Source organism: Podarcis vaucheri, assembly GCF_965113315.1.
Source record: "Podarcis vaucheri genome assembly, chromosome: Z".
Taxonomy (NCBI): Eukaryota; Metazoa; Chordata; class Lepidosauria; order Squamata; family Lacertidae; genus Podarcis; species Podarcis vaucheri.
This window is the reverse complement of record NC_138758.1, coordinates 3909483-3922354: the sequence shown is the minus strand read 5'-3', so window position 1 is coordinate 3922354 and position 12872 is coordinate 3909483. Positions and strand designations below refer to the sequence as shown.

The window sequence follows — 12872 nt, the reverse complement described above, 5'->3', positions numbered from 1 at the left end:
AGGCAGTGGGTGGTAGCAGTGGAGGCCGGGCACCCACAGTGAAAAATTTGTGGATGTCAAAGCACCCAGGGCCCCCTGGAGTTGCTGCCTGTGCGGGTGGGGGACCCCTGGTTCCTCTGATCATGCACAATTGTTTGTCTGTTGGCTGCAGCTCGGTGGTAGAGCATCTGTTTTGCACACAGAAGGCCCATGGTTCAACCCCTCTCATCTCTGGGTAGGGGTTGGAGTGGGAAAATCCTTGCCTGAAAACTTGGGGAGCAGCTGCCAGTCAGTGTAAACAGTACAGAGCTAGATGATGGTGCAGTGGTCTGACTTGGTAGAAGTCAGCTGGGCTTGTACAGTGTGTGTGATTTTAACCAGTGCCTGACAGACAGAAGTGCCTAGAAATGCTGTGATGATGGGGAAGCTGCACATTGTGATATTCTGCCAGCCTTGAAAACTTACCAATGAAAAGCATAGCTAGAAAGGGAAGAGTAACCTTTTATCTTCTTGTCCACAGTGTTGGCAGATTTAAAAAGTGGGCCCTGCAGCTGTGCTTTTAATGGCCATGTCGCATACAGCTTCAGCTGCCGACCTCTATCCACCCAGCTGTTCTTAAAGGGAAAGGAACAGCGTGGGGTGTGACTTCTGGTCAGTTGGCAACCGCACCTACAGAGGGCAGGCGCGCCCCTAGGAGACGCTGTCCTCTGCACATCAACAGGTGGCCCCTTTCTCTCCTGTCACTTCACCTGTTGCACCTTTATGCGGTGCAATAGCGGGACCACAACGGTACAATGACTGCCTTCCTTAAGGAGGGGGGGTTCTCTGGGGCCATGAAGGCCGCTTTCTCGCTCTGTCTTTGGAGAGAGGCGGCACCGTTTGCAGGCTTCTTGGGGCAGGCGCTTTGGTGGCCCAGGCTCCTTTAAGAGCAGCAGCAGCAGCACTAAGACGTCGGGGTCTTTCGTTTTCCTCTCTCCTCCCTCCCCGTCACCCACAGAGGCGTGCAGCGGCAGCGGCAGCGGATCCGATTAGCGGGGAGGCCAGGCGGCGGCGGGATGGCGGACGGTAGGCGGTGCTGGCGGCTGGCGGAGTTGCGGTGGCTGCTCCTGCTACGCCGGCTCCTTCTCTTGGCAAGCGGCTCTGGGGTGTAACAGTAGCCTTGACCAACAGCCTAGCCTTGCAGCGGCCGGCGGAGGCGCTGCTCCTGCCGCCGCGAAGCCGCACCGCGCCTCTGGAGATGCCCCTGCAGCGGAGGCGCCCTCGACGCCGCCAGGGTTGATTGAGCGAGCGAGCGCGCGCCGGGACCGGCGGCGGCGGCGGCGGCGGCGGCGGCGGCGGCGGCGGCCACTAACTGGAAGGAGGCTGGCAGCCTGAGCCCGGGCGTCGCCGCACAGCAATGGCATGCAGACCCGCGCGAAGGGGAGCGGGGATCCGGACGAGGAGGAATAGCAGCAGCAGCAGCAGCTCTGGGCGGCGCTCGCTCGCGACCGGACACCGCGCCTGCCAGGTAGGCTGCCCCTAGCGAAGCGCGCGCCTCTCACAGTCTGCGCCTCCGAAAGGCTTGCCCCTTGGTATCCCTGCTGCTTTAAGTCTGCCTCTCCGGACGCGGGGAAGGGGGAGCGAGAGGGCAAATTTATCTCGGGACAGTCCAGCCAGGACGTGGCTTCTGCATTATATCTCGTGGGCTCTTTTCACCCCAGAGGCAGTCACGCTTTGGGGGAGGCAGGGACCCGCTGCGAAGAGATTTTTGGGGGGCCACGATCCCGTGCACGCTTTTTACTTGGCGAGGAAGCGTGCACGGAATTTGCGCGCTGGATGAAAGGCGGCGATTCCCCTCCCTTCCCGTGCTAGGAATGCGCTAGGATAGTGGAGCCGACGGGACATCAGACTATAAAACCCGCGTAGGATAGCGCTGCGAACCAGGTTGGGTTTTCGGTGGTAATGTGCCTTTGTAACGCTCTCCTCGCCTTGTGAAGTTACGCTTCATTGCCTCCGGAGGGTATCGCTCAGAGGCTGTCGTCCTTCCTGCCCCCTTTACAAACGAGCCTGTAGCTCTGCACATTATCCTGGGTAGCATTCTTCCCTCCGGGAAAATTGGACAAGGTCATGTCACCTGTGGGTGCTGGGGTGAGCCATGGGGTGCGCGGCGCGAGGGGCGGCCACAGGAGCTGTTCCTTGCAGCGCATCGCCTGCTGACCCTGTGGGGTACGATCCACCCCGAGAAGCCCACCTGCGCTAGACCCGTCGCAGTGAACGGGGGCTGATGCGCAAGAGTGCGGGGGCGTGCGGAGGAGAGCGCTGGGGCTTCCGCAGGAGGGTTATGCGCCCACCGTCTCTGCAGACCTGTGGCTCTTCTCCTGTTGTTGACATCCAAAGGAATCCCACCGACCAGACCTACCAAAGAGTTACCGCGTCAGCTGATTCCTCGGAAAGTAAATCCTTTCCTCTCCAAGAAGCCTTGCCTAGGTTTCCCAGGCATCCAGGCACCCCATGAAAAGAGAGGGAGCAGGGAGAGTGCTTCACAACCTCCTGGTGCCGCACCGTAGGACTAATGTAACCTAACTCACAGGGTTGTTGCTGGGATTAAATGGGGAGCGAGGAGGACAGCATATACAGGAGTGGGGCAGTAGACCCGGGAGTTAGCTGGATTGTCAATGAAATCTTGTGTCTTTGCCTCGGCCGCCTGGCGGAGCTAAGATCGCTTTGTGGTTTTGAGTATTTGCAACTTTTTAAACGCTTAAGGCCCTACCTTTCTCCAGCAAGCGTGTACCTGAGTGCTGCCTGTGTTCGTGTGTATGTGTTCAAGGCAAAAGCACTGCAGGCCAAAACTGCTATTTAATTAAAGGCTTTTTCTTTTAAACCCACTTTTCGACCTCCCCCCGGGACCTGTAAACGAGCCTTGAGCGCAACAACAGTAAAAACATCTTTGACGCCGAAGCAATAACATAGAAAAATTCATCCCAGCAGCCCCCAGCGAGCCTCTGACCCTTGGCCAGCCTCGAGGGGCGTTTTCACAGAGACGGATGGCCTTTCGCAGATGTTGGCGGTGCTGAGACAGAGTGCAATGTTCGGAAAGGCTTCCGTGGGGCAGGTGCCTAGGTGCTCAGCAGCATGCACACAAAAAAGGTCACAAAGGTCTGGAAACGATGCCTTATGAGGAACGGCTAAGGGAGCTGGGCATGTTTAGCCTGGAGAAGAGGAGGTTAAGGGGTGATATGATAGCCATGTTCCAATATATAAAAGGATGTCACATAGAGGAGGGAGAAAGGTTGTTTTCTGCTGCTCCAGAGAAGCGGACACGGAGCAATGGATCCAAACTACAAGAAAGAAGATTCCACCTAAACATTAGGAAGAACTTCCTGACAGTAAGAGCTGTTCGACAGTGGAATTTGCTGCCCAGGAGTGTGGTGGAGTCTCCTACTTTGGAGGTCTTTAAGCAGAGGCTTGACAACCATATGTCAGGAGTGCTCTGATGGTGTTTCCTGCTTGGCAGGGGGTTGGACTCGATGGCCCTTGTGGTCTCTTCCAACTCTGTGATTCTATGATTCTATGAAAAGAAGCTGCTTTATGGAGTCAGGCTGATCGGTTTGTTAATCCAGGAAAGGCAACAGCTCTGCAAGGTTTTAGGCAGAGGGGGGCGGGGTTTTTCCCCAGCTGCCCAATATCCTCCCCCGGGCAATGCTGCCCGCGAGTGGCAGGGGGAGAGTTGCATCGAGGACTTTATGCATCCACAGAAGTTGCTCTGCTACAGAGCAACAATCTCTTCCGACCCCTGTTCTCTTCCCTCCCCCACAAAACCTGCCTTTTCTCTTAGAAGCGCCTTCCTTGTGCTGTGAGCACCTAAGAACAACAGCCTGGGAATCAGCCAGGGCACATTCTGCCGTGCTGCCATGCACCTATGGAGCGCAGCAGCATTCCTGGTGCTTCCTCGGAGGTGCCAAATGTGGAGCTTAACCCAGAGGGCCGTGCACAGTTTGGCACCAGTGAAGAACACCAAGAGCGCCTAGAAGTAGATTAGGACTAGCTGTTCTCCCCGGTTGACTCGCAGGTATGGAGCAGCAGCAGTAGCAGCAGCAGGAGGAGGAGGAGGAGGAGGGGACCACGGAACAGCAACATCTCTGATTTTCCAATACAGCGTTGACCCTGTGTTGATCTCGGTTACTAAGCGATGCAAGCGACTGATTTTCTTTAATTGGGTTGGGAGTTAGAAGTGGTGTCGGAATGTGCGAGCCTCTGCCCTGCACGTTACTACATGAATCGGTACTGGAACGGATTCAGTTTTTGTGTGGCTGGTGCTTTTTCCCTTCTCTCGGAGGGGAGCTGAACGTTTAGAATAGCTGAACGTTTAGAATCCAGTTTAGTTGTTGCTGAGTGACCACAGGCGTAGAGTGATTTTTCTAACTGCCGGGAGGGACGCCACAATGGAACTCTTCCTCCCAGGCAGAAATGGAGAGAGCTTTTTGTCATTTGCCACCCTTTATCTCTCTCTCTCTCTCTCTCTCTCTCTCTCTCTCTCTCTCTCTCTCTCTCTCTGTGTGTGTGTGTGTGTGTCTCTTCAAGGGATAAGTGCCAGCTGCAGAATTGTTTTCAGTGAAGGGCATATGTTGAGGGGTGGAATAAGCATGTTTTCTCAAATTGTACTGAAACAGGGTGGGTGCTTCAGGCAGGCAGTAGCTGACACACTGGTGATGTGGAAGAAATAATTATAACAGGGATGTGTAAAGGGTGTGAGTATACATGTGCTTGGCTTCTGATGGCTGCGCACACTCCATGCATTTAAAGCAACCCCCCCCCAATCCTGAGAATTGTAGTTTAGCTCTCACAGCGCTGCAACTCCCAGCACCTTTAACGAACTGCACTTCCCAGGATTCTTTGTAAGGTGGAGAAATGTGCTTTAAATGTTTGGTGTGTACACAGAACAAGACACACAATTTCTCATCTTTCAGTGGCAAAGCTTACTATCTGGGAGAGAGCATAAGAATCTGGCTTAGCATGCAGCTCTCAGACAACCCATTTGTTGAACATTCATCGCAATACATTCGCGGGGAGATTAGAATATTTAATGAGCTTTCCTTCTGATTTGTTTGTGGGATACATCAGATGACATTGTGTCAAAGCAAATGTTAACCCACACTTTCTAGTGCAGTTCCTCATCACTTTCCTTACTGCAAAAAGTTGAGTCTTCTGGAGAAGCGGGTTTGCTGTGCAAGACCTTCTAAGCATTGCACAACATGAAACTTGCAGCATGTGATTGAATCCACCAGAAAATAGACACAGTTTGCTTGTGTACTGAGTCAGACCACTTGCCCATCTTCAGGCACTCATGTGGGGGACCTTCCAAGCATCATAGTTCCTTACGATGAGCTTTGAATTCAAATTGCACTCTAGCCAAGAGCTCATTGGGTGCCCTTAAGCAAGCCCTTAAGCGCTTCTTCAGCCTCAGTCTCCAGTATAGGGAAAAATATTCTGTTCTGTGTGACAGCAATGGAGGCTGGTCTATTAGGGCAAAGGGGGACTGCCCTCAGCCAGTCTCCACCTGCTCACCTTCTTTCTTAGAACTAGTCCAGGGGGTGTCTCTGGCTGCCATTTGTTCTAGTGCCACCTACTGTTGGACTCAGTGGCGTAGCGTGGGGGGTGCCAGGGGTGCCAGCCGCACCGGGCGCAACATTTGGGGGGGCGCGTTTGGCCGGCCCTTCTCGAGGAAGCAGGAACCCCACTGTCCTCGGACCTCCTCCGAAGGCTGGCGGTGGGGCGGAGAGACCTTCTCCCCGCACCAGCCTTTGGATGGCTGTCCTGAAGACTTGTGGTGGGAGCAGTGGCGTAGCGTGGGGGGTGCAGGGGGGCCTGCCGCACCTGACGCAACATCTGGGGGGGGGCGCGGAAGAGACTTGAGTGCTAAAATCCACGGGTTAGGGGGCGCAAATTACTTGCCTTGCCCCGGGTGCTGAGAACCCACGCTACGCCACTGGTTGGACTCCGTACCCTGCTGTCCTACCAGTGCAACTGATGCTTCTGTTTTATAAACTGGGTTGGAGGGATTATTCAGATAATGTTGACAAAGGGCTCTGAATGCTGGAGGAAGAGCACTGGGAATATCCCTTATATCAGGGATAGGAAACCTGTGGTCCTCTAGATGTTGGTCTCCAACCTGCCTTAGCCTTAGCTAATGAAAGGGCGATGGGAGTTGTAGTGCAACAACTGGAGGACTGCGGGGTCCCCAAACCCTGCTATAATAATAATAATAATAATAATAATAATAATAATAATAATAATAATAATTTATGAGTTTCCCCAGCCACTCTGGGCGGCTATATATAATCATTGCCCATCAGGAACTTCATCAACAAGCAGAAAGGATCCACTGCTTTTGCAACCCCTCTCCTTTCTTCCAAGAAGAGTTTCTTCCAGCTCTCTTGTCTGGACACAGCTCTGGGACATGGTAAATGAAAGTATACCGTCTCTGAATGTGAAAGCTCTGTTTAGTTATCATGGCTAATTGATATGCCTATCTAAAGAAATCAGCCTAAGCTTCTACCCATCACTATACTTTGTTTCAGTGAGTTCCACAAGTTAAGGACATGCACTGAGAATGAATGTTTCCTCACTCACTGTTCTCAACCTACTGCCAATCAGCTTGATGTCCTGCTTTCCCCAATTGATGTGTCTCTATTAGGACTACGGAAGAAATCTGATTCAGCCTGCATTTGAAGCTGAATCTTACGAAATGATCACTTAACCAATACATAGCCATCCTTTGAAATCCACAGTTATCTAAATTCTGGAAACAGTTCTCTGTCTAAACGTTTACAAAAATGCATAGATTAGGGAAAGTGTGCATAAAATGCTGATATTGGTGAATTCATTATACTGGGGGAGATGGCTGGCAAAAATGTCTATATTAGTCAAACTGCATACAAAAATGGGTTTTATTAGGAGAAATTCACACTCCAATTCATTATTTTTTTAAAAATGCAGATTGCTGCAGAAATGTGTGGAACTGAATTTAAGATTGGAAAAATGAGAAACTGAGAGAACTAAAACCAACAGATTATTCTGTCCCGAGACAGAACTGTGAGAAGCTGTGTTGTGAGAAGCTGGAGCTGTAATATCCCTCTCTCATGTAACCCTGGGGCTGAAGGTGTGTGTTGTTGTCTGGAGGGCACCAGGTTAAGGAAGCCTGGCTTGTTCTAAAACAAGGAAAAAGGAAAGAAAGAAAATGAGGATGGAGAGAGGGAGGGGGAATGGTCCCTTGCAAATGATGAGGCAAAGGGAATGTTGCTCTAATGAACCTCAACACCTGAGATGTGTGTTTTCATGGCCCACACTATTCCTGTGAATGTAATTAGTTTTTAATACTGAGTTTTAAATTGCTGCAGCCCACCTAGGGACCTGCTGGTGGAGGATGTTGGGTTACAGAAGGCTGACCTAGACTTTGTATACTCCTGCAGCCACTGCATTCCCACCACTGGTTTAGAAGACATCTGAAGGCAGCCCTGTTTCGGGAAGCTTTTAATGTTTGATGTATTATAGTATTTTAATATTCTTTTGGAAGCTGCCCAGAGTGGCTGGGAAAGCCCAGCCAGATGGGCGGGGTATAAATAAATTATTATTATTATTATTATTATTATTATTATTATTATTATTATTATTTGCACACACACCACTAGTCACAACCCATATTTATCCTGCAGCTTCTTGAGAAATACTGTGTTTTGATGTGGTTTCCTCCCAAACCATGTTTGATCTGAATTGAAAACGTAAGCCATGTAGAATCATAAAGTTGGAAGGAAAAACAAGGGTCATCTAGTCCAAGCCCTGCAATGAAGGAATCTTTTGCCCAATGTGGGGCACAACCCATGACCCTGAGACCAAGCATCTCATGCTCTCTACAGACTAAGCTATTTCCAAAGGCATCTATGCCCCCTCTCAGTCTACAGAGGGTGACTTTGAAACACAGTGTGTGTGTTGGGTGGAGAGGGGGAGGGAGGGAGGAAGAGCAATGACCACACTGCATTTTAAGATGGCAAGGTGTTCACAGCTTCAGTCCTTCATTCACATGGGGTTTCTCTAGCAATGGGAAAGTGTGGGTCTTTAGGTGAATGCAGGCAGCAATCTAAGTTTGGTATGTAGGAGAGGCAAGAGAGGTCCTGGGTTCTTGAAGCACTATCTGGGGAATAAAGAGCCCTGACCGCCTATCTGGCAGTGGTTACAACAGCAGATTGTAACCTCATATTCTCCTGTTGAATGCCTCACGGGTGATCTGCAGCCGGTAAGATGATACAGATATATCGTTTATGGGTATCTTTATATCTTCTTATAAAAAAAGCCCATCCTTGTGAGCAATGGGAATCTGCTCACATTTGTCCCCCAGAGCTGGTGCACACAACATAGGAAATGAAATCGCTCACCAATTAACTTCCAGCAGAATTTTGCATGTCTGTCTGTTTTGGGGATGAGGCAAGTATCAGAGGAAGGCAGCTAAATGCTTTCTATGAATCCGGAGCCGTCTTTTGGGACGTGTGTCTGCATTGGTGTTAAAAGGGGCAGCTGGAATAGGCTTAGCAGAGACTGTAAATAAATGAATAAACAAAACACATGTTCACAGCACAGGTGACAACAGCAAGCCCTTTTCTGGAGAAATACTTGACTTTGTTTACACTGGAGCAGGAGCCCTTTCCTTGTTTTGCTTACCAGTGGAAGGTAATTGAGGGAATGTTCTCTTGTTACTCACAAGAATGGAGTCTGACTTGAAAGGTGAATTTAAAGGGCAGCATTGGTGAAACACATGTAGTTGCAAATGGGAAGAAAGTAGTCACTTAAATTGCTTTCCTACAGGGCCAGAGCCTGATAATGATTCATCATTAAGGCAATCGGAGTCAAAATGGAGTGGCCAAGATTTAATCAGCTGGAAAAAAAAATAGAGAGAGAGAAAAGCCTATTCAGAGCAGATTTAGACTGTGCATGCGTGAGCTTGGACTGATGCAGTGAAGGGGCAAAATTGGCAGTGTAAGGTGTTCAGTTAACCTCCCTGATATAATGGCAGCTGCTACTGTCTGTTTTCCTAAGATGGCAAGTGGCTTATTTGGCTGTTAATGAGGGGCTCACAAATCCCTGCCCCAGCATTTTGGCCATTGGCATGCCTGGAAGGCTGTGGCTTATACACTGCAGAGTTTGGATGGCACATGCACACAAGTGCCCAGCAGTGCTTTTTGTGGTGGTGTCATTCTGATGGAATGAGCTGCACCACCACGGTTGCTTGGGCTCAATGTGGTATGGCTTGGAAAGGTGCATTCCATTTGGGAGCCTGTACTATGACTCCTGTTTATGCAAGAATGGCTGAGGAATTCCTTTTGTTGCATGCCTGAGAGAAGAGCCATAGCTTGACAGGCATTGCCTTGCATGCAGAAGGTCCCTGTTTTGGCCCACAGCATTTCTAAGGATAACTGGGAGCAGGGCTTGGAACGACCCATGCATGACAGACAGCTGACTTCCCCAAGGGTCTTCCTACTGGACTGAATTACCTGTTGGAGCTCTTTGGTATGCAGAGTAAGCAGCGTCTGGCTTGTGAATTTTGATTACATGAGAGAATAAACTTGTTGAAATCACAGAAAAACAGATAAGGCTACACTTGTAGAGTAAGAAAATAATACAGGAGTTTATTGCAGAAAATATATATCTTAGATATAAAAGGTTTTTGGTTCTAAGCTAACTAACTAATCTAGAGAAGACATACGCAGACATGCCTGCTTCTATGTTCTCAGAGGATAGATTTAAGATGATCTCTCATTTTGAAGCACAGGAGAGAAATGTGAGGAGGAGGAAGTTGTAGACAGGATGCAACCCAAGACATATCTGTCTAAACATCAAAGAGATAGGGAGGCAAGCTAAGGGGTCAAAGATACAGGGATAGTCTGGGAATCTGGAGGTTGCTTACTCTTTCCTGCATTAAACCCTCGTCTGCAAGCTGAGTTGTACAAAAACTTCAAATACAATCTAGAAAAAGGGATAAAGAAGACAACAGAAGAAGGGAAAGAAATTGGAGCACCAGGGGCAAGAATTCAAGGTGGAATAATTTTTCCATTCAAGGAAATGCAAGAAATGTGGGCCCTGTCATTTCCACGACAGCCAAGAAATTGGAGCCTGATTCTAAGCATGCTTACTTGGGAGTAAGTCCCAAGTGGGTGTGCAGAGGATTGCAGTTGGCACCGAGCAGGAGTCCAGCCTTAACACAAAAATCACACTCCTTTTCTTTGTGTGGGATATGTGAGCTGTTGACCAAATCTGTTACACTGTGTGCCTTTTTCATTGCCCCTTATCAGCCCCTCAGTCAGCTTCATCTGGGATCGATGACTGCCTAAGAAGCCTATAGAGTGTACCTCGGGTTAAGAACTTAATTCGTTCTGGAGCTCTGTTCTTAACCTGAAGCACCACTTTAGCTAATGGGGCCTCCTGCTGCTACCACGCCACTGCCACACAATTTCTGTTCTCATCCTGAGGCAAAGTTCTTAACCCGAGGTACTATTTCTGGGTTAGCGGAGTCTGTAACCTGAAGCCTCTGTAACCTGAAGCGTCTGTAACCGGAGGTACCACTGTAATTACCTGGGTCTAACTGCTTTGGTCTTTCTGAAATACTGGCAGTGAATGGGCTTCTTCTTCCCTGCCCTGCTTGCAAAGTCTAATTGGGGATTTGCATTGAGATTCTGGAGTTCGGGGGGGGGGGAATGCAGAGACCCCTTTGCTGAGATGTAGCAGGCAGGTGTTGTGTGTCACATGTTCCACACTGTTGCCAGCCTACCACTAGCTGAATGCGCAATGCATCCTATGCCACCTATGAAATTGGTACCTTGGGTACCAAGTGGTACCTTGGGTTAACAACTTAATTTGTTCTGGCGGTCCATTCTTAACCTGAAACTGTTCTTAACCTGAAGCACCACTTTAGCTAATGGGGCCTCCCACCGCTGCTGCGCCGCTGCTGCACGATTTCTGTTCTCATCCTGAAGCAAAGTACTTAACCTGAAGCACTATATCTGGGTTAGCAGAGTCTGTAACCTGAAGCATCTGTAACTCGAGGTACCACTGTAAATGTTAACTATAATTGAAGCTGACATGCCTGGCAGCTGATCACTTACTTAAACCTTGGTTTAGCACAACATGGAATAGTTAAAGCACCAGCAGGAGCAGGTGAGCCTTGATTGTGGTTTCAATATTTTGCTGCTCTTCACTTTGGGCTCTGTAGATTTTGGGTGGTGGGGGTACTTAGCCATAGTCAGGGAAGAGGTTTGTGTTTGCACTCATGGACAGGGTGGCCCTGCTGGGTTCCCTCCAGTGGAGACTGTTAACTGGAGCCATACCCCTTGCTTCATGCTGCAGCACTAAGAATGGCTCCCTCTCTGGCTGTATCTTTCTTCAGCCTGAGTTTGGAAGGAGGAAGGGCTGCCTTGCTTCGCTTTGCAGTGTCTTGGCAGGGTGCCTTTCTTTCTTGCACTTTAGCTTCCTCCCTCCCAAAGCAGGTGCAGGGCTAGCAAAGCACAGCCTGCCTGCAGGTAGAACATGGCTGAATTGCAGCAGCCAAGGAGGCAGCATCACCCTGCAGTGCTCATGAAGGCAGGTTGTGCAATGTTGGATGGCTTGGTATGGTTTTGCTTTTGCTTCTGGAAGGGATGTGGGGCCCAGATTCCACCCCACCCCCCAGCTCTCTCTCTCTCTCTCTCTCTCTCTCTCTCTCTCTGTGTGTGTGTGTGTGGGGGCAACTTTCCCAAGGGGCTGGATCAAGAGGGCTGTTTTCTTTTCTGTCTCCTCACCTGTTAAACAGTTCCTCCAGGAGAAATCTTCCCTCTGCCCTGGTCTCTCTCCCTTCTGCACCCTGACAGCAGTGGTGGAGCTCCATGCTACTGCATGGGGGGGGGTAGAGAGCAGACGGGGGCGGACTGGCGTGTGTCCCAGGGGGTGGTGCACCGCCCGCAGGGGCGTGACGTGCATCCTGGGGGCATGGCGCACCGCCTGTGGGGGCGTGAGGCCCAGCGTGCGCGGGGGAGGGGCAGCCATGATGGCACCCCACCGGGATCATGCTGCTGGGGTGGTGTGCTCCCCCCGCACTCCTCTTCCTCTGTCAGTGCCTGACAGCGCATGCTGTGGAGAACACTGCCTTCAGGAAGAGCACCATTGCAGATCTGCTGGAAGAAGGAACATAGGAACCTGCCTCATTACTGAGTCAGACTCTCAGTCCATTAGTTCAGTATTGTCCACACTGACTGGCAGCTGCCTTCCAGGGTTTCAAACAGCGGTCTTCCCTAGCCCTACCTGTGGGTGCCAGGATTGAACCTGGGGATCTCCTACTTGCAAAGCTGGCGCTCTCCCATCGAGCTGTAGTCCATTTCCATTAAAGAAAGGAAAGCAGGATTCTAGTCCTCTTGATTTGAAAGAACAATTCAGTTTTAAATAGGAACATTGGAGGCTGCCTTATACTGAGACAGTAGCAATATTGCTATAGGACAGGCATAGGCAAACTCGGCCCTCCAGCTGTTTTGGGACTACAACTCCCATGATCCCTAGCTAACAGGACCAGTGGTCAGGGATGATGGGAGTTGTAGTCCCAAAACGTCCGGAGGGCTGAGTTTGCCTATGTCTGCTATAGGAGAAGAATCAGTTCAGTGGGTGGAGGATGAGACTGAGCTTTTATAAAGCTATACGAGAGTGGAGAGAGAGGTTTCCCTCCCTCTATAGCAATACTAAAACTCTGAGTTGCCCAATGGAATCAATCAGTAATAGATCAGGACAGACAAAAAGAAAGTAATTATACCTTGCATAGAGAATGCATCGGGGAAGGGAGCAGAGCACATGCTTTGCATGCAAAAGAGTCAATCCCTGGCACCTGCAGGCAGGACTGAAAAAGA

General features: G+C 50.1%; 1 protein-coding gene across 11 annotated transcripts in view; it reads left to right on the top strand.

The window, feature by feature from the left end:
• Positions 1-544: 544 nt before the first annotated feature.
• LOC309523559 (5-hydroxytryptamine receptor 2A-like) overlaps positions 545-12872 on the top strand; it is a 266095-nt gene continuing 253767 nt past the window's right edge. For all 11 annotated transcript variants that reach the window (XM_082207460.1, XM_082207469.1, XM_082207461.1 and 8 more), the window contains exon 1: positions 545-1486. The gene's annotated coding sequence lies outside the window, so the exon portion shown is untranslated. The remainder of the gene's footprint in view (positions 1487-12872) is intronic.